Raw genomic sequence first — 25,347 nt, forward strand, 5'->3', positions numbered from 1 at the left:
TGAGTTCCAAATGGTCAAATTCAATCACTCCTTAGACGTCTAAGGAGATTCTCAATTGAAACTCTAAAATCTAGGTCTCCCCTGGAGCTTCACAATTCTGTGTCTCTGTCCCTTGGCTGTTTAGATGGGTCCCCTGTGCCTACTCCTTAGAGGATTCTAAAGTGAAACCCACTACTTTTCATTCTTCACACTTTTCATGAACAATCCCATCCATTCTTAAAGTTAATTACCGACTCTGGTGTTCAGTGTATCATTCCTTACTTTTTGTGTACATTGATTGTTTCATGTATTTTTAAGAATCTGAGCTTTACTGGAATCAGACAAACTTTGGCTACTCTCCCAGCTCCATCCCTTACCAAACATGTGGGGAGAGTAAGTCCTTGCTCTATGGAGCCTCTGAGCCTCAGTTTCCTTAAGATAAATCAGGATTTACTGAACAGGTTTATTTTTAGGATTAAATGCAACAATGTATCTACATATACTGTTGGATCTTAATGACTAAGTACAGAAATGAACTGTTTAAAGACAAACTATGTATTAGGTAGTTCTTCCTTTTCTCTACATCCTTCAACATATGATCAAAACCTAATAATTCCAATCTCAAATCCACAATCAAGATTATTTATTGACAGATATTATTTGTGTATGTCACATTTACTATTTGCCAGCCATCATTATGAGAACTTTACAGGAATTATTTGCTTTTCCTACTGAGATAAATGTTATCATCTCTATTCTTCTAGTAAGGAAGTTTCTGATAAGGTTTAGAAAGATTAACTAACTTCTTTCAGAGGCAGGAGTTGTACCAGATAGAGGTCTCTCTAACAAGGTCCTAGTGTTTAACCCCAATGCACTATTCTACAAGTAATCATCCCAGCAAGTCAGTATCAACAGGTTTAATGAGCTCAATTAGTTACTAGTATTTACTCAACTAAGATGACCATAAATGGCTGGAGCTGGAACTTAAAAGAAAACAATTTCTGTAATATTTTTTTTTCTTAGATTGTAGGAATTACTGTCGTCCTGAACCCACTGGTCCATTTTAATTCATCTGTTTATAAGTTGTAGCAGTATAGCATTTCTATTCAAAAAATTTCATCAAATGTCCAAGTTCAGTACATACATATTGGGTTCACACCAGTTATTAAGAAAAGTGGGTGAAATTAGAACCCAATTTAGAATCCAGATTCTTGAGGATGTGATCAGAGGTCACTGTCTATTTTTCCTCCATGTTCCTTGGACTATAACCCTCCTTATTTAAGGATAACCATGATTTGTTTTACCTTTTTCCTAACTTTTTCCTCAAAATTTTCAGATCTATATAATAAGAATAGGATTCAGTAAAAACTTATTGGTATTAAATAATACTCCAATATGAATTACCACATTAAAAAAGATTAAAAGAACATACAAATTGCAGATTATTTAATTCAGTCAGGCAAGATTCAATCACACCAGTTTTATAAATGCACTCATACTGTCAAGGCTTATGATAGAAGGCAGGCTCCAAAAGCCTCATCTCTTTTTTAAATGGCAGTAAATACTCCCCAAGATTTCAGGAGATTAAGTCTTATGGCAAATCCCATTTTCCACTAAGGGTTAGTCTCTTATCAAGTCATCCTGCCTGGAATGCTCCCTCTTGATCAAAGATAATATCCAAGGACCTTGCCTCCCCTAACTCCATCCAGAAGGCCATCAGATAACTAGTTAATTCATGATCCTACAAGGCTCTAATAAAGGTCTCAACTTTCAGTTCTATCCATATGGTCCATGTGGCCTTGGGGCTCTAGTCCATTCCTCCAATGTTTCCCTTTGAAGAAAAAAAAATAGTGTCTATTTCTGTCCAGGCTTTCTAAGAACATAAACTCCAAGAATACTTAGTATTTATTCAGCACTTAGCTGGTGATGATATGCACAGAGGTATTTACACATTCCGAAAAGAAAAAATCAGAGAGCATTCTGGAGCCAAAGTTTCAAAATCTGTAGGTCTTTCCCTTCTAGCTCCTTCCCCACAAGTATAACAAACTCTAGTGTTTTATGTCTTAAGAAAACAGAACTTTACAGAAGTATTTAGAGCTCCCACCCTATCTCATCGAACCATTTTACAATTTCCTCCAAATAACTGCAATCATTGTCTGTCCATCACAGACTCTTCAAACCACTGTAAGCATCTGTTTCCACCGCCTCACTGAACCATGCCCAAGATTCACCAATATAGTCCAGTTACTAAATTCAGTGGAATTCCAGAATATCTTTTGATACTATTGCTCACTTCTTTAAGATCCTCCATTCAATTCTCCATCCATCACTTCACTCTCCCTTGCTGGCTTCTCTGCCCACTTATAAATGATGGTGTTTCCCTCTGCCTTCTCTCAAATTTCTCCTTTTACCTACATATTTGCCTTCAGCCTATACCTATTTGCTAATGACTCCACAACAAAATATGATCTTTCTCCCAAATTTAAAACTCAGTCATCCACCAACTTTGAACATCTTCACTGGGTAATTAAAACTCAACCACATCTAAAAGTTAATGAGTTACATTTCTCCTTGCAAGGCTGTTTTAAACTCAAAACCCACCTAATAACCCATGAGCTTTCTCAAAAGCCGCCTACACTCAAGATTCAAACTCAGCCACCAAGTTCAGCAATCTTAAAACCTCTTCTTCCATTCACCCTGTGTTCTCCATTCTTACGGCTTCTGCCTCAGTATATTCTTTCAACAAATATTTACAGAGTACCCATAACATGCTTTAGTCATGGTTAACAGGAGAGAAAAGAAATGTACCAGTTCTTATGAAGATTACATTCTAATGACTGTTAGGCAACAAACATTTACAAAACTTAGTGGATTAATCTCATAATTGGGACTGACTTATAGTATGTAGCACTCCCAAACCTTGATGTAGTTCTAAGGATGCACTGTCCAATAGGAACACCATGCATACTACAGAAATGTTAGTTTTTAGGAGGCATATTTTTTCATAAGTAAATAGGAACATGTGAAATAAATGTTTATTTGTATTAAGCCACTATACCAAAAATATTGTTTTAACATATAATTAATACAAAGATCATCAGAGATTTTACTTTTTTATATGAAGGTTGTGAAATTCAATGTAGATTTTACACATAATGCATCTCAATTCAATGCTAAATTATCAATGGCTAAAATAAGGGTAGTGGTAGCAAAACAAAGTTGTACTTAATGGAATTTCACTTCACTTCAGTTTTAAATTTTAAATTAATTAAAATGAAATAAAATCAGAGAGTCAGTTTCTAGGGTCACTCTACCCAATTTTTGAAGTATTAGACAATGCAGTTATTTAAGGAGTTCATTTTAAATGTAAATCTCATTGCTTTCGGCTGTATTCCACACCGCACCTGGCTGAACATCAACATCACCCTAGGGGATTTTAGAAAACCACAGATTCTAAAATAGCCTCTGCCTGGCTCTTTTAGGTCTGAAGGTAAAAACCCTATAAAGATTCAAAGGGCAGCTTGGTAAGGGAATGACTGATCACCAAAGCAAAATTCACACTTTTCAGTCCAGGAAGAAATGCCTCCAGTTCCTAGCCTTGGCCAAATTTTACAGAAAGTCTCTTGCAACATCAGGATCCCCACACTAGCCCCACCCTTAGACTGGCTTCCTCCAAGCTATTTTAAGCAGTCTTGTCTTTTCTCAAGTAGTAACTTCAACTCAGACTGCCCTTTGGTCATCCAATTTGCCCAAAAAACACCTAGAACTTCTTGAAGAAAGGTGATCTGTAAAATAAAGTATTTTCTAACAATCCCCCGGCTAGTAGAATCAAGTATCTCTTATCCCCCAGCCTAACTGATAAAACTGAACACGCCCTCCTTTATTATCTCTGCAGAGATACATGTCATATCAATTGATTGCAATGCTCTCTCCTCACTGATCTTGGTAGTGTCCTCTAGGCTCAAAAATGTTTGTTCTTTTGAGGGACGAATAGGAAAATCTAAGTATAGACGAGATATGAGATCATATTAGGGAACTGTAATAATGGTATGATTGTGTAGAATGCTCGCACCAAGAGATTTAACCTTAAGGATGATACACAAAATGACAATTATTGGGGACGGCAGTGCAGCATGGAGAATATATAGCCGCTCTAACATCTTTGTATTGACAGATAGTAACTGCACTAGTTGGGGTGAGGATTTAATAATACATGTAACTGATGAACCACTGTGTTGTATACTTAAAACAAATACAAGATTGTATATGCAAATACTTCAATAAAAAAATTTCAGAGACAAAAAAATTATTAAATTGAAATCACAGCAATAGTGGGTGTTCATTATATTATTCTCTCAACTTGTTGTAATCTTAAAATTACTCACTAAAAAAGATGGGTGTTTATATTACGAATAAAATAAAGAATACACATACAAATCAATTTTTAAAAAAAGAAACACTGGTCTAGCCTGGTGGTTTAAACTGGGGAGATTTTCCAACTCTACTTGTATTTATTTGCAAATTTTATTTCAGAATAAAGGAATAGAGTCCTTCTCTCCTTCCTAAATGTTACATTTTTCAATTACCTGTTTTCAGGAGGCGCCTATTTTGGAACCAGACACTTTAAATGGAAGAATTTCTTAGAAGTTATTTTAGATGAAGTTCTAGTCTTTTCTTGCTTCCTGTAAAACCATCTCCAGGACCTAGCATCACTGGACTGACTCCTGTGTCACCCACCATCACTACTCAATCTGTATACAACACCTTTCCCCTTAAACAGAACTCTGGTCTTTCCCCCTGTATCTGCTCTTTTAATTCTTGACTCAATCCTGGCAAGTCAGGAAGAAAAACCAAGATAAGCACTTAGAGGTAGAGTCATGAAGCTGAGAGGCACTACACACCAATACAAACTCCCACTGTAGGGTTAGTCCTTTTTTCTTCCTTTGATATTCACAGACAGTACAGCGATGGAAAAATTTCTCCTTATCCTTACCTTTTTCAAAAAGGTAACAATTTTAAAGTATTCCTAAATTTAGATGTTTCTGTAATTAAAAAATAAAAAATATATACAAGAATGTTTATGGAAGGCTTATTTGAGCTGCATCAATAACAGCAAATGCTTCAAAAACAGGGCTGGGTGACTGAAGTATGGTGTAAATCTGTACAATGAAATTCTTCGTAGCCATTAAAATATCATGTACTGAATGGCAAAAGGTCCAAAACATATCATCGAATGAGCAGTTGAAAAAGAATGTATAATCCAGTCTTCTGTTTGTGTATGTGGAACAGGTTGGGGGGAAGGATCTAAGTGTAGATTTAAAAGATCTGAGAAGATACACACAAGCTGGTTACGAGGTTACTGCTGAGCAGTAAGACATGGGGTAAAGAAAGGGAGGAAAGACAACAGGGGCTTTCTAAATTTAAGCACTTTGATATTTTAACTTTTTTCAACTAGTATCTGTTACCTGTACAAAAAAATTTATAAAATTCTAAATGCATAAAAATTTAAAATTCCCTGTGGCAACCACATTGTTTTTCTTGTGAAACCTTCATTAAGAGTGTGTATCAATGATACCTTAATAAAAAAATAATAAATTAAAAAAAAAAGAATGTGACTGCAAAAAAAATCTTTTAATTCACAAAACATCTATCAAATTCCAGTATTAATGAACTTTCTACTATAAGATGTTTCATTTCATTAATAATAAAGAAATAAAAGTTAAGTACCTAAACAGACATTTTTACAAAGATGATCATTCAAATGGCATACAGGTACTTGAAAAGGTGTTAGTTATCCTTAAAACCATCAGGTATTACCTCAGTGAGGTAGCAGCATTACAATAGCCAAGGTGAGGAAACAACCTAAGGGGAAAGAGGGAAAGAGAGAAAGAGAGAGAAGAGAGAGAGAGAGAGAGAGAGAAAGAGAGAAAGAGAGAGAGAGAGAGAGAGTGTGTGTGTGTGTGTGAAAGAATATTCAGCCTTAAAGAGGAAATCATCTGAATTCAGCAAAGTTGCAGGATACAAAATTAATATACAGAAATATGTTGCTTTCTGATACACTAATGAAGAACTAACTGAAAGAGAAATCAGGAAAACAATTCCATTCACAATTGCATCCCAAAGAATAAAATACCTAGGAATAAACCTAACCAAGGAAGTGAAAGACCTATACCCTGAAAACTACAAGACACTCTTAAGAGAAATTAAAGAGGACACTAACAAATGGAAACTCATCCCATGCTCTTGGCTAGGAAGAATTAATATTGTCAAAATGGCCATCCTGCCTAAAGCAATCTACAGATTCAATGCAATCCCTATCAAAATACCAACAGCATTCTTCAACAACTGGAACAAATAGTTAAAAAATTTATATGGAACCACAAAAGACCCTGAATAGCCAAAGTAATCCTGAGAAGGAAGAATAAAGCCAGAGGGATCTCACTTCCCAACTTCAAACTCTACTACAAAGCTACAGTAATCAAGACAATTTGGTATGGCAGAAGAACAGAGCCACAGACCAGTGGAACAGGATAGAGACTCCAGATATTAACTCAAACATATATAGTCAGTTAATATACAATAAAGGTGCCATGGACATACAATGGGGAAATGACAGCCTCTTCAACAGCTGGTGTTGGCAAAACTGGACAGCTACATGTCAGAGAATGAAACTGGATCATTGTCTAACCCCATACACAAAAGTAAATTCGAAATGGATCAAAGATCTGAATGTAAGTCATGAAACCATAAAACTCTTAGGAAAAAACACAGGCAAAAATCTCTTGGACATAAACATGAACAACTTCCATGAACATATCTCCCTAGGCAAGGGAAACAAAAGCAAAAGTGAACAAGTGGGACTATGTCAAGCTGAATTCCACTCCTAGGAATTTACCCTAGCAATCTACAGATTCAATGCAATCCCTATCAAAATACCAACAGCATTCTTCAACGAACTGGAACAGATAGTTTTAAAATTTATATGGAACCACAAAAGACCCTGAATAGCCAAAGTAATACTGAGAAGGAAGAATAAAGCAGTAGGGATCTCACTTCCCAACTTCATGTATGAGAATGTTTCCACTGCCTCAGTGAACCATGCCCAAGATTCACCAATGTAGTCCCACTTACCAAATTCAGTGGAATTCCCCCACCTCTTCCTCTGGAGTTATGAGTCAGTACAATTTATCTTCAGTCAAAAAGACAAAAAAAAACTTTCAGACCCCAAATCTGCCTCAAGTTATTATCCTATCAGATTACCTCCCCATTTAAGTATCTTAAATGCCTACCCCAGAGCTTATAAGTGAGTTCCAAATTGTCAAATTCAATCACTCCTTAGATGTCTAAGGAGATTCTCAAGCAATCCCGAGAAGGAAGGATTTTTTTACAAAAAAAAGAGAAAGGGACTGGGGAGGATGGGTGGAAGGTAGGGATAAGTGGGTGGGGAAAAGAAAGAGGGCATTATGATTAGCATGTATAATGAGGGGGAGCACAGGGAGGGCTGTACCACACAGAGAAGACAAGTAGTAACTCTATAGCATCTTACTACGCTGATGGACAGAGACTGTAATGGGGCATGTGGGGGGGACTTGGTGATGGGGGGTGTCTAGTAAACATAATGTTCTTCATGTAACTGTAGATTAATGATACCAAAATAAAACAAAAATTAAATAAAAAAAAGAGGAAATCCTACCATTTGCAACTACCCGGGTGAACCTGATGAGCCCTGTGCTAAATGAAACACGTCAAATGAGAAAGACAAACATTACATGATATCACTTATATGCAGAATCTAATCTTTTTTTTAAGTCAAGCTCAGAAAAGAAGAGTAGAGAAGTGATAGCCAGGGGTGCTGTGGTGTGTGGGAAATAGGGTACAGTTGGTCAAAAGGGTATAAACTTTCAGCTGTAAGAGTAGTAAAGTGTGAGGATCTAATGTATAACATGATGACTATAGTTGATAACACTGTATTGTACAATTGAAATATGCTAAAAGAGTAGAACTTAAATGTTCTCACTAAAAAGGTAAATAAGTGACATGAGGAGGGTACAGTTGGTCAAAAGGGTATAAACTTTCAGCTGTAAGAGTAGTAAAGTGTGAGGATCTAATGTATAACATGATGACTATAGTTGATAACACTGTATTGTACAATTGAAATATGCTAAAAGAGTAGAACTTAAATGTTCTCACTAAAAAGGTAAATAAGTGACATGAGGAGGGTACAGTTGGTCAAAAGGGTATAAACTTTCAGCTGTAAGAGTAGTAAAGTGTGAGGATCTAATGTATAACATGATGACTATAGTTGATAACACTGTATTGTACAATTGAAATATGCTAAAAGAGTAGAACTTGAATGTTCTCACTAAAAAGGTAAATAAGTGACATGAGGAAGTGCTAGTGAACAAAATTAGCAAGGTATACATACATATATCAGCACTTTAAATTATTCAATTTGTCAATTATACCTCAGTAAAGCCAGAAAAAAATTCAAAAATTTAAAAATTAAAGTAAGGTAACCCATTTCAAAATGTCACATTGACAGAGAATGATTGATAATAATATGTAGAGGTAATAAACCTGTTGCTCTTGGTTCATGTTAAAATTTACAGAGGATAATGGCGATCAAAATTTAAAATACACACCTAGAGCTATACTCTACCTTTGTTCACATTTCTTTGGAATATTTTGTCTATCCTTTGAGTTTCCAATTCCTTTTGTTTTAGGCATGTCCCTTGTGAACAACGTATCACTTCATTTAGGCTTTGCTTTATTTACACAATCTGAGGCATTTCTTTCAGAAGGTGACTATATTTCACAGACACTTTCTTAATAATAAATGCTTGGTGCTGGCAGGTTTTAGCAAATGAGTTCTTTTTCTTTTTATTCTCTTTTCCACTATTAATTTAAAAGACATGCCCTCTATTTTAAATTTACTACTGATTCCTTTTATATTTTAAATAATATTCTTAAATCCGTATTTCTCGTGCATTGAAAATCACAACGGAGATCTACTCACACTGACCCAAAAAGGAGTACCTAATAAATCAGTATGTAAAGAACCGTGGTGTACTTCCTGCAAAGCATACAGCACAATCTAACCTTTCATATAGTATCTTTATTCCTAAATGCACTGTCCAATCTTTATCTAACTAGGTTTTCAGGTTTACATTGCTTTTTTTCATTTATTTTTTACTAAAGTATCATTGATATACTATCTTATATTGGTTTCAAATGTACAACACAGTGGTTCAGCTATTACCCATATTATTAAATCTTCACCCCCACTAGTACAGTTACTATCTGTCAACATAGGAAGATGTTACAGAATCACAGGCTATGTTCTCCATGCTGCGCTACAATCCCCGTGACCAATGTATATCATGATTGAGAATCTGTGCCCCGTTATTCCCTTCACTCTCCCCACCCACCCACCTCAACCCCGCCCCCATGGTAACCACCAGTCACTTTTCAGTGTCTGAGAGTCTACCACTATTTTGTTCCTATTGTTTTGCTTTGTTCTCATACTCCAAAAATGACTTAAATCATACGGCATTTGTCTTTCTCCACCTGGCTTATTTCACTGAGCATAATATCCTCTAGATCCATCCATGTTGTTGCAAATGGCAGGATTTCTTTTCTTTTCATGGCTGAATAATATTCCATAGCACAATCTAATTTTTATAAAATAATAATAAATGTTAGTATAGTCATAAGAACATAAACCAAATATGCTATTTGGTATGGGGTTAGTAACTAGGGACTTTCATTTTCTGCATCACACATTTCTGTAATGTTTAATTAATTTGTATAATGAGGTATTTTATTAGATAATTTTATAATAAAGATGATTATTTTTATAATCAGAAACAATGATAAATATTTTATGCAGAAACAAATGTTTTTTAACTACATGCCTATGGGAATTTCCCTCCTAGGTATGTACCTGTAGAAATTTATCCTTAAGAGCTACATTACCAAGGATGCATACAGAAATAGTAAAACTTTATAAAGAAGAGCAAGAAAATGATAACATCAGGAAATAGATTTCCTCTTGGGGGTTGGGAGGATGGTAGAAGACATATACAGTTACAGTATTAGTAATGTTCTATTTTGTAACCATTTGTTGATTAAGAATGTTCTTGTAATAAGAAAATTCTGAACTTGTATATGTCTTACATACACTCTAATACTTATATTTCAGAATTTTTTTAAAGTTTTAAAAGTATATAGTAAAACAGTACTATAGTATGTATTTACATATGCAACAAAAGGTTTGAAAGAATATAAGACAACTGTTAATACTAGGTTCACTTGGATGAGTCAGAGAAGGTGAATTACCCACAACAAATAAATTTACAATTAAAGAAAAAGATACTTAATAACACATGTCTATAATGTCACCTGCTTGGACTCACATTATTTGAAATAAAATACCAGTACATGGATTGCCATCACTATTTCATGAATTTCATAGTGTAAACTAAATGCCACAGATAAAAATGAAGGAATTATAAATAAATTTATTAAAGTTGTAAGTCATTAAAACCATACAGAAGAGGGCACTGCATTTCCCCCTTCCTTTTAAGTATTTTTGACAGTTACAACAGACAAATTCAAGTCTGAAAATACACTACTTTCAGATTCCTCATAAACATCTTAAAATCATGGAGTATTTTTCAAATTCAATAAAGAAAAAGGAAGACAGAATAAAAACCTAAGTCAGAAAGAAGGAATAAGATACTGAACTCCATAGTTCCCAAAAGATTAGTGTTACACCATAAAAAAGGAAATCACTGAGTTTTAGTATTATGCAAAGGCAGATGTTGTAAAGACTGACATAGCTGTGTTGTAAGGCTTTTAATAAAAATAAACAGAAATAGGAGAAAATGGTTTCCTAGTCTGTGAACAGTGAGTGCTTTCTGTTTGTCCTGAATTTTTTTCACCTCTCTTTTATGATATACAAAGTAATAACCTGATGCTGAAATACCCCTATTCTGCATCTCTCTGGAAAGCTGCCAGGTATACTTTTATGGTCTGTTCTCAAACTATTTTGATGCTTGCTAACAAATGAGATGACAGCCCGGGAAACCAACAGGAGTTATGAGAACACAAGGCTCCAGACATGAAGAAACCTCAGCAGATGTTATACATTTGGACACTAACAATGAAACAATTCCTACAAGGCCTCTTGGTATTTTACTTGCAAAACTGATTCAAACAAATCAGCTTGGAAAAGAGCAATCAGAGGGACTAAAAGCTGGATTAAATATGGTAAACAAAGGACTCTTGCCAGGAGTAAGCAGTTCTTGGCTAGTGGAGATTCAAATAACATGTAAGACCATCTAAATCTATCAATTGAAAAAGAAAGAAAAAAGCAAATTTAGGGCCAGTAATAAATGAGACCAATGCTACAAGCTACTTAAAGAGAACATTTCAATAACATTCTGAAACAAACATAAAATAAGAAAATGCAGTAAGTTCATTAAAACTATTACCTTACTTTGTGGAAATATCTCAGAAATGATGGAAATAAAGACAAGTACAGAATTCATTTGAAAAAAATAGAAATGACTGGAGGGAAATAAATCAAGGGAAATTCTAAAGAAGTGCTGAAAAAGGTTTTGAAGTGGCAGTTGGCAACAAATCATCAACACAGCTATACTAGCAAATGCAATAATCTCCTTTTACATCCCAAGAAAAAGTCACCTTGAGCTATACTGACACATCATTACATTGAGTTCAAGTGAGAACCTGGCTACGTGAAAGTGGTAGAATCTGTCAGGTTTGTCATTTTTACTGACACTGAAGTTCCATACACCTCATCCTTTGCCTGGGATGCCAGCTGGGTTTTACTAATTATGTGACAGATACACAAGGGGCTAAACAAGCTCTGATATAAAACCCTTACTACACAAGCTTAGTAGTTAAGTGAGTTATAAAGTGGCCATCTGTATTTTCTGTATAGGCCACTGAGAGGATCTCAAGGTTAGAAGAGACCTTCAGAGGCATGGAGTCCCCCAACTGATGCCAAGCACGGACCCTCTCGGCACTGCCTCTATTAAGTGATTCATCACCCTTGGCCTAAGTGCTCAAAGTAACAGGAAAGTGCCTCTAAAGAGCCTGTGCCATTTCTTCCTATCCTCCACCTATGGTCCTACTTTTATACTTGGAACCCAACATGTCAAGTCTTCCTTAACCTTTTCAATTATCCAGCAGTGATGGACCATAGACCACAGAACAACAGAAACGGCTGTGGGTCCATACTGATATAAGAAATAATTGAATGAATAAATGAATGGGAGAAGAGGGACAGTGCTTTCTTATAGAATTCCCATTAATAGATGGAGAGGGATGGTAGAAATAGAAAAGGATCATGGTAAGCACCACTTAAGTAATTCTCCAAAGCAAGAATTACCTATAGATGCTAACATGAGTGGGTAAAAATATGATGGAAAACACACTAACTGCATCGTATCCAAGTATCTACCCAACTTGTTAATTCCAAGAGGAAACAGCACTTTTACAGAGAAGAATCCTGGCAGACACTTAAGCCAAGTGATTAAAGTTAGCTCAGATATGAGACCTGATCTGACACACAGAGAAGGGTACACTCCTTCTGTGGATTCTTGCCAAAAACGCATAAATTTACTTATGAGGGTGCATCAAATCCACTTGAGTGACATTCTACAAAATAATTGAACAGGATTCTTTAAAAATACCAATGTCATGAAAGACTGAAACACTGCTGTAGTTTGGAGACTGAGGAGACATGACAACTAAATATGATGAGAGATCCTAAAAGGACATTAGTGGGAAAATAGGCCAAATTTTAATTAGGTTTTAGAACACTATATGGTGTTGTGTCAATGTTAATGTCCTGGTTTTGATCCTAATACTCTAGTTATGTACGTTATTAACATTTGGGGATGTTGGGTAAAAGTTATAAAGAAATTCTCTCTACTACTTTTGTAATATTTTTATTAATTAGAAGTGAATCCCAAATAAAAAGTCAAAAAATATGTACCTATCATAGTCTAGAGCTCATTCTCCTTTCCTGAAGACCCTTCCCCCCACCCTTCAAGGCTTAACAGTAACGTTTATACAGAGGGAATGGTTTTCACAATACTCAGTGGGTTCGGTTGATCATTCTGCCCTTTAACCATGTTAGGATTTGTATTTTTTATTTTAGACATTTGATTTTATTACATTCTCTTTGTAGAAAAAACAAAACAGCAAAAACAAAACAAACAAAATGATGTCTATACCATATGCAGTTTTGCAATCTATTTTTTCACTTAAAAAATACATTGTTAAATCTTCGTTCCTTTCTTAAGACTGAAGTAGACATGCATACTTTCAAGACTCCATCCAAACTTCTCCCCAGAAAGACAGAGCACCAAGACCATGCCATAATTCAAATTTCCCATACTTACCGACCTTGTTCTTTCATCTCTCCAAATTCATATTACAAAAAATTCCCCAAACAGTGGAATTTTAATGTAGGTTTTTCAGGTTGTTATAGAGGCTGACCGTTTAAAAATTATTTCTTGAACATTTATATTTCCTCTTTTGTAAAGTTGACCATTTAGTGTTTCCCTTTATTTTAAACTTTCAGACACCTTTCATTCTGACATCATAAACATCACTGATGGTATTTAGGTGCTCTTATTTCCAAGTACTATAGATATTATGGGATGTCATCTATCTTAATTATAAATTTGAACTCTTTGCAGACTAAGCATGAGCTTTTATGGACTATCATTAAATGTCCTGAACTTAAATTCCTCTTGTCTATGTTCTAATTATCATTTCATCCAAAGATTAAAGAAAAATGGCAAAACTAGATTCTTTCCTCTATACAATTACCCAAATTTACCACCAACCCTTAGAATAATTTAAAAAACCCATTTCACCTCACTATTCTTCTTCCATACTATTATTTCATGCTTAATATTATATGACAGGTGCATAAATTATATATTTTAAAGTCTGTGTTCAGTCAAGTGTATTTCCTTTCATAATAATTATAATGATGAAATACTACAATCCAATTAATTGTCCTGGACAACATTGTTTTTTCAAAAATGTTATTGTAATTTAATATTGTTACTCTTTCTAGTTAATATATAGAATATTATTCAAAAATAAATTAAAGCAGTTATTATACTGCCATATGATGGGTAACAACCATAACGTATCTAATTTTTGAATAACTACATAAAAAAATTGCCAAATTAAATGTTGGAGAAGATGTGGAGCAACTGAAATTCTCATAATAACAGTATATTCACTTTAAAATGGTACATCCACTTTAGAAAATTGTTTAGCTGGTTCTTAAAATATTGAACATATACCTACCCTATATGACTCAGCAATTCAACTCCTATTTATCCAAGAGAAATGAAAACATGTCCGTCAATGAAAGACTGAAAAAACAAAGTGTGGCAGTCTTATAATGAAATATTACTCAGCAATAAAAAGGAACAAATACTGATATACACAACAACCTAAGTGAAACTAAAAAATGTGATGAGCTCCACAACAATTCAAAGAGGGAAAAATAGTCTTTTCAATAAATGGCGTTGGGGAAACTAGATATACACATGCAAAAGAATGAGGTTGGACCCTACCTCACACCATGTATAAAAATTAACTTAAAATGGATCAAAGACCTTAGAGTAAAGGCTAAACAATAAATCTCTTCAAAGAAAATACAGGTGTAAATCTTTGTAAACTTGGATTAGGCAATGGTTTCTTAGATATGATACCAAAAGTTAAACAATCAAAGAAAAAAATAGATAAACTGAACATCATCAAAATTTAGAACTTTGAGCTTCACAGGACACATCACATCAAGAAAGTGATAGGATAATTCACAGTATGGAAGAAAATATTTGCAAATCATACAACTGACAAGAGACTTGTATGCAGAATATGTAAAGTATCATTACACATCAATAATACTTGTATTGATAACACAATTAGAAAAGGAACAATGATTCACCAAAGAAGACACAGAAATGGCCAATAGGCACATAAAGAGATGCTTACTGTCATTAACTGAGACACACTTCACCCACTCACTAGGAGTGGTTACAACAAAAAAGATGGACAATAACAAGTGTTGACCAGAAAAACAGAAACTGGGTCTCTCATACATTGTTAGTGAGAATGTAAAATGGCACCACTACTTTAGAAAAGTTAGCCGTTTCCTATAGAAGTTAAACATGAAGTTAACATATAGCCCAGCAGTTCCACTCCTGGTTATGTACCCAAGAGACATGAAAACATGTCTACACAAAAACATGATTATACATGACCAAAGCAGTATTATTCATAATAGTCATAAAGTGGAAAACAACCCAAGTGGCCAAGAAATGATGCCCTTATAAATAAAATGTGTTAGATATACATACAACAGAAAATTACTCAGGAAGGAACGAATTAAGTACTAATACATGCCAGAACAATGGATGAATCTTGCAAACACTATGCCAAATGAAAGCAACTATACATGTACATGTATGGTATGATTATATTTATATGAGATGTCTAGAATAGGCATATCCATAGAGATTGAAATTATTGGCTGCCTAGGGCTGCAGTGGATGGAGGGGTTGGGAGTGACAGCTAAGGGAAAAGCGTTACATTTTTAGGTAATGAAATGTTCTACAATTGATTATGGTGATCCATGTACAACTGTAAATACATTAAAAGTCACTGAACTGTAAACTTCAAATGAGTGAATTACGTAGGTTATGGGTTATATCTCAATATAGTTTTGCAAAATATCTAAGAATGTTATCTATCCATCCACCCATTTAGTGTTGAGTTAAAGAAGCCAGATGCAAAAAAAAAAAGTATATTCTGTATTATATTATTGCACATATAATAGGAATTTCTTTACAGAAAAGGCAAAACTAGCCTATTGATAGAAATCAGATTAGTAGTTGCTTAGAGGGGGAGAAGACTGACTTAGGAAAAGACCCAGGGGGCTTGCTGGGTGATAGAAGTGATTGGTGTCTTTCTATGCATTCACCAAAACTGGCTAGGGAACATATTTAAGATCTGAGTATTTCACTATATACATTTCAAAAAATAATGCTGCTATTGGTAAAGAATGAGCTGATACATATGTATATATATGTGACATATGTAACTATAAATAAACCTGTATGTATAAAAACTACATCTGGAAGAATACCCACAAAACTATTAAGATTAGCTTTCAGGTGTCAAGAGTAAGGAGGTTGAAAGATGGGAGGGACAATGAGTATACAGGTGACTTTTATCTTTCCTTCATACATTTCTTTTCTGTTTCAGTTTCTTTCAAGATTGTTCTTCTTTTTTTCTTTTGCAATTTAAAACTATTTTTATGTGAGTTCATTGGATTTCCTTTTAAATCATACTGATGTCTGCATTTTCTTCCATAACAAAACTTTGACCACACTTGGTTTATTCCCTTGGATCACTAACTGTAGGTAGTGTAGTAGTATACTTTTGCTGCTTGTAAGTTATAAACTTCATCCAGAGGTAACTTTGTGAGTTTTGTTTCTTGCGTGCATCCCAAAGGATGTTTAATGTATTTTGTTTCCTATTTGGCTCAGAAACAAATCTTTTTTTCTTTTCTTCAGAGCTACTTGGTCCTAGATTGAGGGAGTAGGCTGTCACTGGTTGATTGGTTATTTTATTTTACTTTGCTTCCACAGAGTGTCTCTGAGTTGGGCTTCTTTCTTTTGTATTAAGTTCTTGGTAAGAGCAGGTTGTGTGGAAGATAAGACCAGAAAAGGACAAGATAAAGAAAGAATGAAGTCTATGTCATATTCCCTTGGAATTCTACGACTAGTTAGCTTCATCCTACTAGTATCTGCTTTTTTTTCAACATCCCAGATACTATATCCACGTTTTACCATGTAGTACCCCGAGTCCAACTTTCTCAACCAAAACTAACCATTTGGCTAAACTGTGTAATGGGACATTAAATAGAACCAGAGGCATTTTTTCTTATTACTTAAATATTTTATTTATTTAATCTTTAAAGCTTCAGACATGTGCCATTTCTATGCCCAAAAGATAGTCAAGGTGCATTAAGAATTACAAAATAAGATGTTTAGGTTAAAATGGAATCCATGATAGTAATATTTCATTCATAAAAGAATCATGAAGGGAAGCTAAAAACCAGGAAGAACTAACAGAATACATAGTCTTGAAGTATCTCTGTAAAAGATACTTAATTGCAAAAGGAAAAAGAGTATAAATTGGTACTGGCAATCCTGGAAGATGCCAACTTAACCAAGTGTCAGTGGTCAATGTTAAGATCAAAATAATGGAAGAAATTGACATCATGTGCCTCCAGATATGATTCACTGAGAAAAACACAAACTCACTTTTGTGGCATTCTTGTTAAAAGCGCATCCCTGAATCTAACCATGAACTAACACTGAATAAAGCCAAACCTTAAGGGACATTCTACAAAAATAACTGACCCATACTCTTTGAAAACATCAGATTAACAAAATCAAAGAGACAGACTGAATGCAGTGCATAACCTGAGGTTATCTTTTGATATACGTTATTAAAGACAAGTGGTGAAATATAATCAGTAGATTAGATAATAATACCTACCATTAAGCCAATGTTCATTTACTGATTTTGATTGCTGTACTACAGTTACATAAGAAGAGGTCCTTGTTCATAAAAAACATACTTTAGTGTTTAGGGGTAAAGAGACATCATGTCTAAAACTTATCCTCAAAGAATTCAGGGGAAAATACATGGAGAGAGAGAAAGCAAACAAAATAAAATGTTACCAATTGGGTAAACTGGGTGGGGGATATATGGGAATACTCTGTTACTACTCTTACAGTTTTCTGACTAAAAAGTCAGAATAGGAAAACACATTGTTTACATTGTCTTTTTTTCTGACCATGGGCAGCACACAAATCAATCTTCACAAGCAGTTTTTCACTAGAAATTACACAGAGTACAAATTAGCCTTTAAGGTCTTTTATAGCTGTATTGTGTGTCATAATGCATAGTAATTTAGGAAATGTGGTCCAGGTAACTCAACTTTCTGATGGTCCTAACTTGGTCTAGGAAAGTGATCAAATATCATTGGCTTTAAATAAACCCTGGACAGCTGGATTAAATTTCTAATGAAATATTCTAACCTGCAGTGCTATTTTACACTGTCCATTAAGTGTGGGCACAAACTAGATTTCATGGGTGGAGTGACAAAACTAACACTTTGAAATAGCTTTTAATAAGTAAATAACCTTCCGATTTTTATAAGGGTCATCAAAACCCTTTCATTAAGCCAATAATACCTTTTTAAGTACTTTCCCATAGCGTTATAAATACCACTACTTCATTTTTTTTATTCCTTTATTTCAGTGAGCCAATAAATTTGGTACCCCTTTCTCTTCCATTCCCCGCTACCAATTGGTGTAGATGCAACAGATCAATTTAATCTCTTGAGTTTACCCAACTACATTTCCCCTGCCCTCAATCTACTAATCTCCTCCAATTAGGAATTTGGGATCCAGTCCAGGAAGCACTGGACAGTATTCAACAAAGACCCCACAGCTAAATGTGGACTCAATCTACCTGAAACCTGACATTTATTATCAGTTACCTAGACTTTTTGATCTTCAAAAGATTTTCTAAAAATGTAATAAAGGGCAAGTAGCATTCAAAATCACTAGTCAGGCAAGACACACACACACATACAAGAGTGGAAAGCACTAGATAAAAGGAGACCGAAGAGACACAACAACCAAATGCAGACATGATTTAAGATTGGATGTAGATCACGAGGGTAACAGCTAGAAAGGTATTTTTTAGGGATAGTGGACAACTGAAAAGATTTTTAAATGGACAGTATCTTAGATTAGACTGAATCAATATTAAATTTCTTCAGTGTTATCACTCTATTGTGGTTAAGTAGAAGAATATTCTTTTCTTAGAAGAGGCATGCTGAAGTATTTACAGGTAAAATGTCACATGGTCCAGCCGCACCCCCTCCCCATCACTATACAAAAAAGAATTGACACGTTTAATGTTTTATTCTTTTAACTCTTCTGTAGGTCTGGTTTTTTCGAGTAAAAGTTAGAGGAAAATTAATCAAATTAAAATAAATGTAGTAGAGTTGTATCCTGATTTCCATACCAGTTCATTAGAGACTATTCAAGGCTGGATGACAGAATTAAGGATAAAGTAGTTTCTCTTCTACATGTCATTACAGTAATTTCTACAGTTCAGACCTAACTGACAAAAGCTAGGTCTTGATATGTATTAATTCAATCACTTGTTCAGCTAACATTTATTGAGTTGTAGGCACAAGGTGTGTTAACACACTGCAGGACACAAAGTTGAATGCTGCATTAAAGTTACAATCTAATAAAGAATAATGTAAGTAACTCAAAGTCTAAACACATTAATAATCCACAAAGGATTTTATTTTATATTAATAATAATAATAATAATAATAATAATAATAATGGCTATCACTTATTTAACACCCACTAAGTACAGGATAAATTCAGTAAATTAAAAATGATCTACCAAACAACCTTGCGGATTATTTATTGTTTTTTTACAGACAATGCAAATGGAGTCAAAGAGCTCAGTTAAATTTCTCTAGGTCACAGATCTTCCTTTGGGTGTTGCTGATACAAGAAGATACAGTTAAAAATAAAAACTGAAAAGTAACCAAAAGCTGTAAATACCCATGATATCAAAATGTAAATGCTCAGAAAATTTCAGGCATATTTTTCCTATATTTTTCAGAGGGAAAGTATGTCTAAAATAACTCTAAATTTATTTTAAGAATTAGAATGCAGAGTTATTAAATTCTTCTTCCCTTTTTTTAAAGTAGAATGAATATACAAGATTTAAGTGAAAATATTTCTTTCTAAGGTTAAAAAGAAGCACCTTTAGATTTCTTAAGGTAAATTTTAAAAAATTTAGTGAGAAGTTTATTATGTGATGCTTACCCTAGAAGAAATCATGCTTAAGGTACATAATTTGCAAACATGACTGTAACTTGTATCCTGTTTCAGATGTGTTCATCCCAGTCTACCTTTATCTTTGTAAAGGAGTTGTAGAAATCAAACCAACCATCAACTGTGAAATTATTTTTCATACTGATGATATTCTATCTTTATTACAGAATCCTTGACTCTATAAAAGATATAAGTAAAAGGGAAAAGAGAGAACTCTAGTATTTTTAAGGTTTAAAGTCTTATTTTGGATATTTCAAGTGACATTTTTAAAAGGAAAGAAAAGGGTTTCTACAACAGACATTAAGAAGAGCAATTGCAATAGCAATTAAGGAAATACACTGCTAAGGAAATACATTTTCTAGAAGATTCACTTTATATTTTTAATAGCATATACTTTTAGAAATATTAATAATTGAGAAATTCCTATATGCCAAGCTGTTCCTAAGCACTTTATATGCATTAATACATTTAACTCTGGAACAGTCCTATGATCTTGTGTGTGTGTGTATGTGTATATGATATTTAAAATTAAACACACATAACACAATGCTTAAATAATTCATTTAAAATAACCAAGTTCCTAAAATAAATTTATTGTTTAACATCTGGTTCCTTAGAACAATGAATTTAATCAAATTCAAATGACAGCACTAAACTTTAAACATCAATGATAAAATTGTAGCATCTCTTCCCTTAAAATTTGTCATGTGCAGAAAGACTCAGTATTTAAAACTATGAACCATCAGAACAGGTTAAAATAAGATACTGTCTTCTTCATTCTCTTGCCTAGGCCACTGTGGTGGGTAAATCTTGCCATCAGATCTTTAACATTACTTTTATGAAATATTTTAGACACTGAAAGGTATTCCAGGGTTAAATTAATTATAACTTGAAAATGAATTAAAACACTAGCAAGGTTTTAACATAAATTTATTTAACAGTTTTTATTTGGCTCTTTTTACCTGACTCAAGAATATACTCTAGTCAGTATATGGGGAGTTACACAGTAGAGGAGGTGGACCTCAGTCAGAAAACAGTATGAATCTGGCATCACCAAAACACAAACACAGTATTAGATGAGCCTACATATTCAAGACATAAGGCATATGCTCTTTTTCTGAGCTAGGAGAATACGACAGACTTTTTTGTAGCCTGAATGAAATTTTCCTCAAGCCCATCCACCCACTTGGCTTTTATTCACTGATTCTGTTTGGGATCCTTCCTAGAAATTACAGACTGGACATGGGTCTTGAGTCACCGGAAATGTATGTGCTCGAATGAGAAATGAATGATTTGACTGTGTGTGAAATGGCTTAGTAGAGAACCCAGCCCTGATACCAGTCGGATCATCTCTGAGCAAAATGCTGTATTACAATTTCTGGGTATGCAAAACAGAAGCCCCAAGTTTGCTTTTGATTGTGTCAATAAACACTGATGGATGAGCACACATCTGATAGTTTTTGTTGGCTTATGACATAATGAGAAAAATAGGACCATATGTCGAATGATAAAAGTAAACTATTGAATTTGTATTCTGAGATTATCTTCTTCCAATTTATATGACTTTTTAAAAGCTGTATCCCTTTGTGGATACTCTCACCACCCATTCTGAATATTTTCCCTGCTGGCCCATTATACTCAAAAGTGTGGGATTTGTTGCTTAGGACTATTAAGGTCTATCAAATGGCATGATTTTTCCTGAACAATGGTCAAGTTCAATATTTGATCTATCACTTAAATTTTCAACATGTTGTTATAAGTCATGAAATATTACATAATAACCAGAGTTAAGAAAATTGTCACGGTACCAATGATTTTTTGTTTTTACTAACTGAAACAAAGTTGTAGATAAGAGTGCAGAGAAAAATCTTTAGTAACTCTGTTATCTTCCATTTGTTGTAGCTTAATGGTTTTTAAAATTAAACAAGGTAATTCTATTATATCTAATTTGGTATTTTTAAGTCAGCCCTAGTATATGTAATGATTTATACATGAAGGGACTAGTTCTCAAAGATATCAAGTAAATTTCCCAAGGCAGTGTTTTCTCTATCTCAGCACTTTAAAAATTTCCTTCAAAGCATCTACAATGTTTAATTTAATCATTCTTCATTTTTGCCTGCCTTTCCTTAGCAACATTTTATCTCCTTGAGGGCAGACATAATTTTGGTCTTGTACACCACAGTAGCCCCAGCATTTACCATGTGCTAAAAAAACATTTATTGAATGTTAATAAGTGTTGTTCAGGAAAATTCTTACTGAGCATTTGCTGTGTGCCAGGCAAAGATGGTACTAAGTATTTTTGATGGTCACTGTGTCATCTAAATCAAGGCTATGAATATAATTCATGATTTGATTCTCCTTTTAAAACACATTTCAAAAAGACACAAGTATAGCTATGTGCCGATGTCTTGTCCTTCTGTCCTAGCGAAATAGTCTTGTGCCCCCCACCTCCCCACAACTTGTTCTTCTCCTTTATCAGCATGATCAAAGAAGGAAGGAAACAGTGAAGAGCAGGGCTGCCAGTGCAGAGGCAAACAAGATCACTTAGTTTTCATTTTTTCTTTTCTAAATCATCTGTTGACAGCTTCCTGGTTTAATATCCACTGACATCTCTTTATATTTGTTCATCCAGTTCTCCCATATACTACTTCGATGATATTTTATTAACAAATAGCTAGGAAATGTCTTTTACCAGCCTAGAAAGAGGCTGTAATTCTAGTTACAGAATGTATAAATGAAGTCCTCTTTCAGGGGTGCCACACCTTTATTTTGAAATGATTTTAGATTTTAGATTTTTCAGCTAAGTTGCAGAAACAGTATATAGTTCTTAACATACACTTCACCCAGCCTTACTAATGTTGCCTTCTTATAAAATCATGGTTCTGTTACAATTTTTTAATAGTACCCACCTTCCTGCCCCTGTGGTCACTAGTGAATGCTGAGCATATTCCATTTCCCTCTCTCAGTACACACTCCATCTTCAACACCCTCTTACACGCTGCAGGAGGCTGACCAGCGTGTATTTCATTACTGGGCTGGGCCCCCTATCCTTATGGCTGCTGACTGGGTCACAACCAATGAAAGCAGTAGGAAACTGGAGGGCAGGATATTTATTTCCATACCTGCCCTGGTCCCCATGACTTTATTTTAACAGAAACATCTTCACCAAAGGCTAAGACAAAAGCTCTTGCTCCCTCTATTCACTACAACTGTTCTAACTAGGCTCTTGTTCCCACTCCCTCGCCCCTTCAAACCTAGGACTGGTGAGCTCTGCCATCATTAGTCCTGGGATGCTCTGCTATTCCTTCCTAGTTTTTTCTTTAACCCTGTCCACACCTTTTAAACAATCCCTTTATTAAATTCCTCTCAATAGTCCTGACTGTGCTATCTGATTTCCTCCAGGGACAATGACTGACAACCTAAACAAAGTGATAGTACCTTAAAATTGATTTTCTCAAAGAGAATATAGTGGAGATTATTTACACAAATATTTCTACCTAGAGTTCTAAAATCACAGCATTCACAAGTCTAATTTAATGAATCAAGGCCTCAAATTATTTCACTCCTTTACCTTACTCAAGAGTCAAGGAAACAATTATAGCACAGCTAACAAGCTGCCATACATACATATATGAAAATAACTCCAATGATCATCAATAGAGCCTGAGCAGAAACCTGGTCCTCCACCACCAGGGGGGCCAGGAGTTGTGCTGACCCACTCCCCTATCATCTGATACCCATTCTGGCCATTAGAATGCTTTAGACAGAAACTGTCATTCCAGCTAGAAGAAAATGCTCTCTCTAGTCAGGATTTGAGACCACTATTCATAGTTCTAAATTCTGAATAAGAACAGAATGAATACAGGTTATCAATATAGATAACAGATTGCTTAAAAATGACAGGTATGACACACACCAGGCAATTGGCAATTTCAGCTCCACTACCAGATTTAGTTAGCACATTCAGAGTAGGATGGGACAAGCTTTAATTCCACACCCAATTTCCTTAATCAGACTCTTCATTTACCCAACTATTTCCCAATGGATGATGAAGATAAAATCAGTCAGGATACCTGTAGCAGCCAACCTGACAAACAGCAAGGGGTGCAAGAGACATGAAAATCTAAGAGGCCAAAGTCAAAGGAAGCAGACTGATTTCTGGCACAATGCCAAAAGCAAAGATCAAATTATGAAAGGAGACCAGGGTGTACACCTTGTAGATTCTCATTATTGATTCCCTGGGTAGCAGCCAGCTAGAATGTTAAGTCCTCACCCACAAAATCTTAAATGAAAGTTGTGCTCTTCCCCTACCCTCCCTCACAAATTGTGGACTTAGTTTCCTTAATGTAACATCTCCTTCAGGGTTATATAATATTCTACACTTGCTTTAACTGTATTTTACACATATCAAGCTAAAATCTGAAAGTATTTTAGCATTTCTACTGTGGAACAGAAAACAAAGCCTTCTTGAAGAACAAAAAATACTTTGCCCAACAGACAATTAAAGAAAACATTTAAAGATGCCACCTTCAGAAAAATTTAATTTTTTTCCTTTTAGAGCATTCCCCTACTCTTGTGATAGCCACAAGAAAGTGAGGAATAATTCAATTTTGCTTGCTGTGGCAGCCACAACCTCCCACAGGCAATTTTTAAAAATAGTCCATTGCCACGATTCAAAAAATCAACACAGTATATTTATTTCTGGAATTTATTTCAGGTGATAGACACCCACAGACTAACAAAACAAACAGAATTAAATAGGATTCCCAAAGCCCAATTCTATCTAGCAAAAGTGTGTAATGAATTGGCTACCAGGCTTAGTCTATATTAGTTTGTCCACATAGTCTATCCTTTAGCCTATGCCTTCATTCATGCCCCCTACAAATCTGAGAGCCATTTCTAACAACATGACTAAAACTTATTTCTCACCAGAAGGTTTTAAGACACAACACCTCAGATAGATATTGCCAACACAGAAAGTGTAAAAAGACATTTATAAAAGCAGGGCTTTTAATGAAATATTTCTGTAGGTTGGGGGAGGGGAAGAGAGTAAAAGGGGATGGGTGGATCAATATACAGAAGAAATTTCAAGGTGTAATTTACCCTGAAAATAACCTGTGTTCTATTTCTCCAGGCCCAGTGAAAATTTGTGCCAAGTAACTTCATTCATTTCACAGTTGCCTTGCACACTGATGACTGTGTGGTAAATATTAGATAAATACTTGTTAATTCATGAAAAGTGTACATGGCAATGCCGTATACATACAGGAAACAGAAACTCGAAGTGGTCAGACAAATTAGAAAACAATGCAAGGCTTGGTTCTCTATGTCAATAACATTTTCATGGTATACAATTGGGGAAACA

At 34.7% G+C, this 25,347-nt stretch overlaps 1 protein-coding gene across 4 annotated transcripts in view; it reads right to left on the reverse strand.

Annotated features, from left to right (window-relative positions):
• TET1 (tet methylcytosine dioxygenase 1) overlaps nucleotides 1-25,347 on the reverse strand; it is a 127,804-nt gene that overhangs the window by 60,680 nt on the left and 41,777 nt on the right. The window lies entirely within an intron of this gene.

Source organism: Manis javanica, chromosome 7, assembly GCF_040802235.1.
Source record: "Manis javanica isolate MJ-LG chromosome 7, MJ_LKY, whole genome shotgun sequence".
Taxonomy (NCBI): Eukaryota; Metazoa; Chordata; class Mammalia; order Pholidota; family Manidae; genus Manis; species Manis javanica.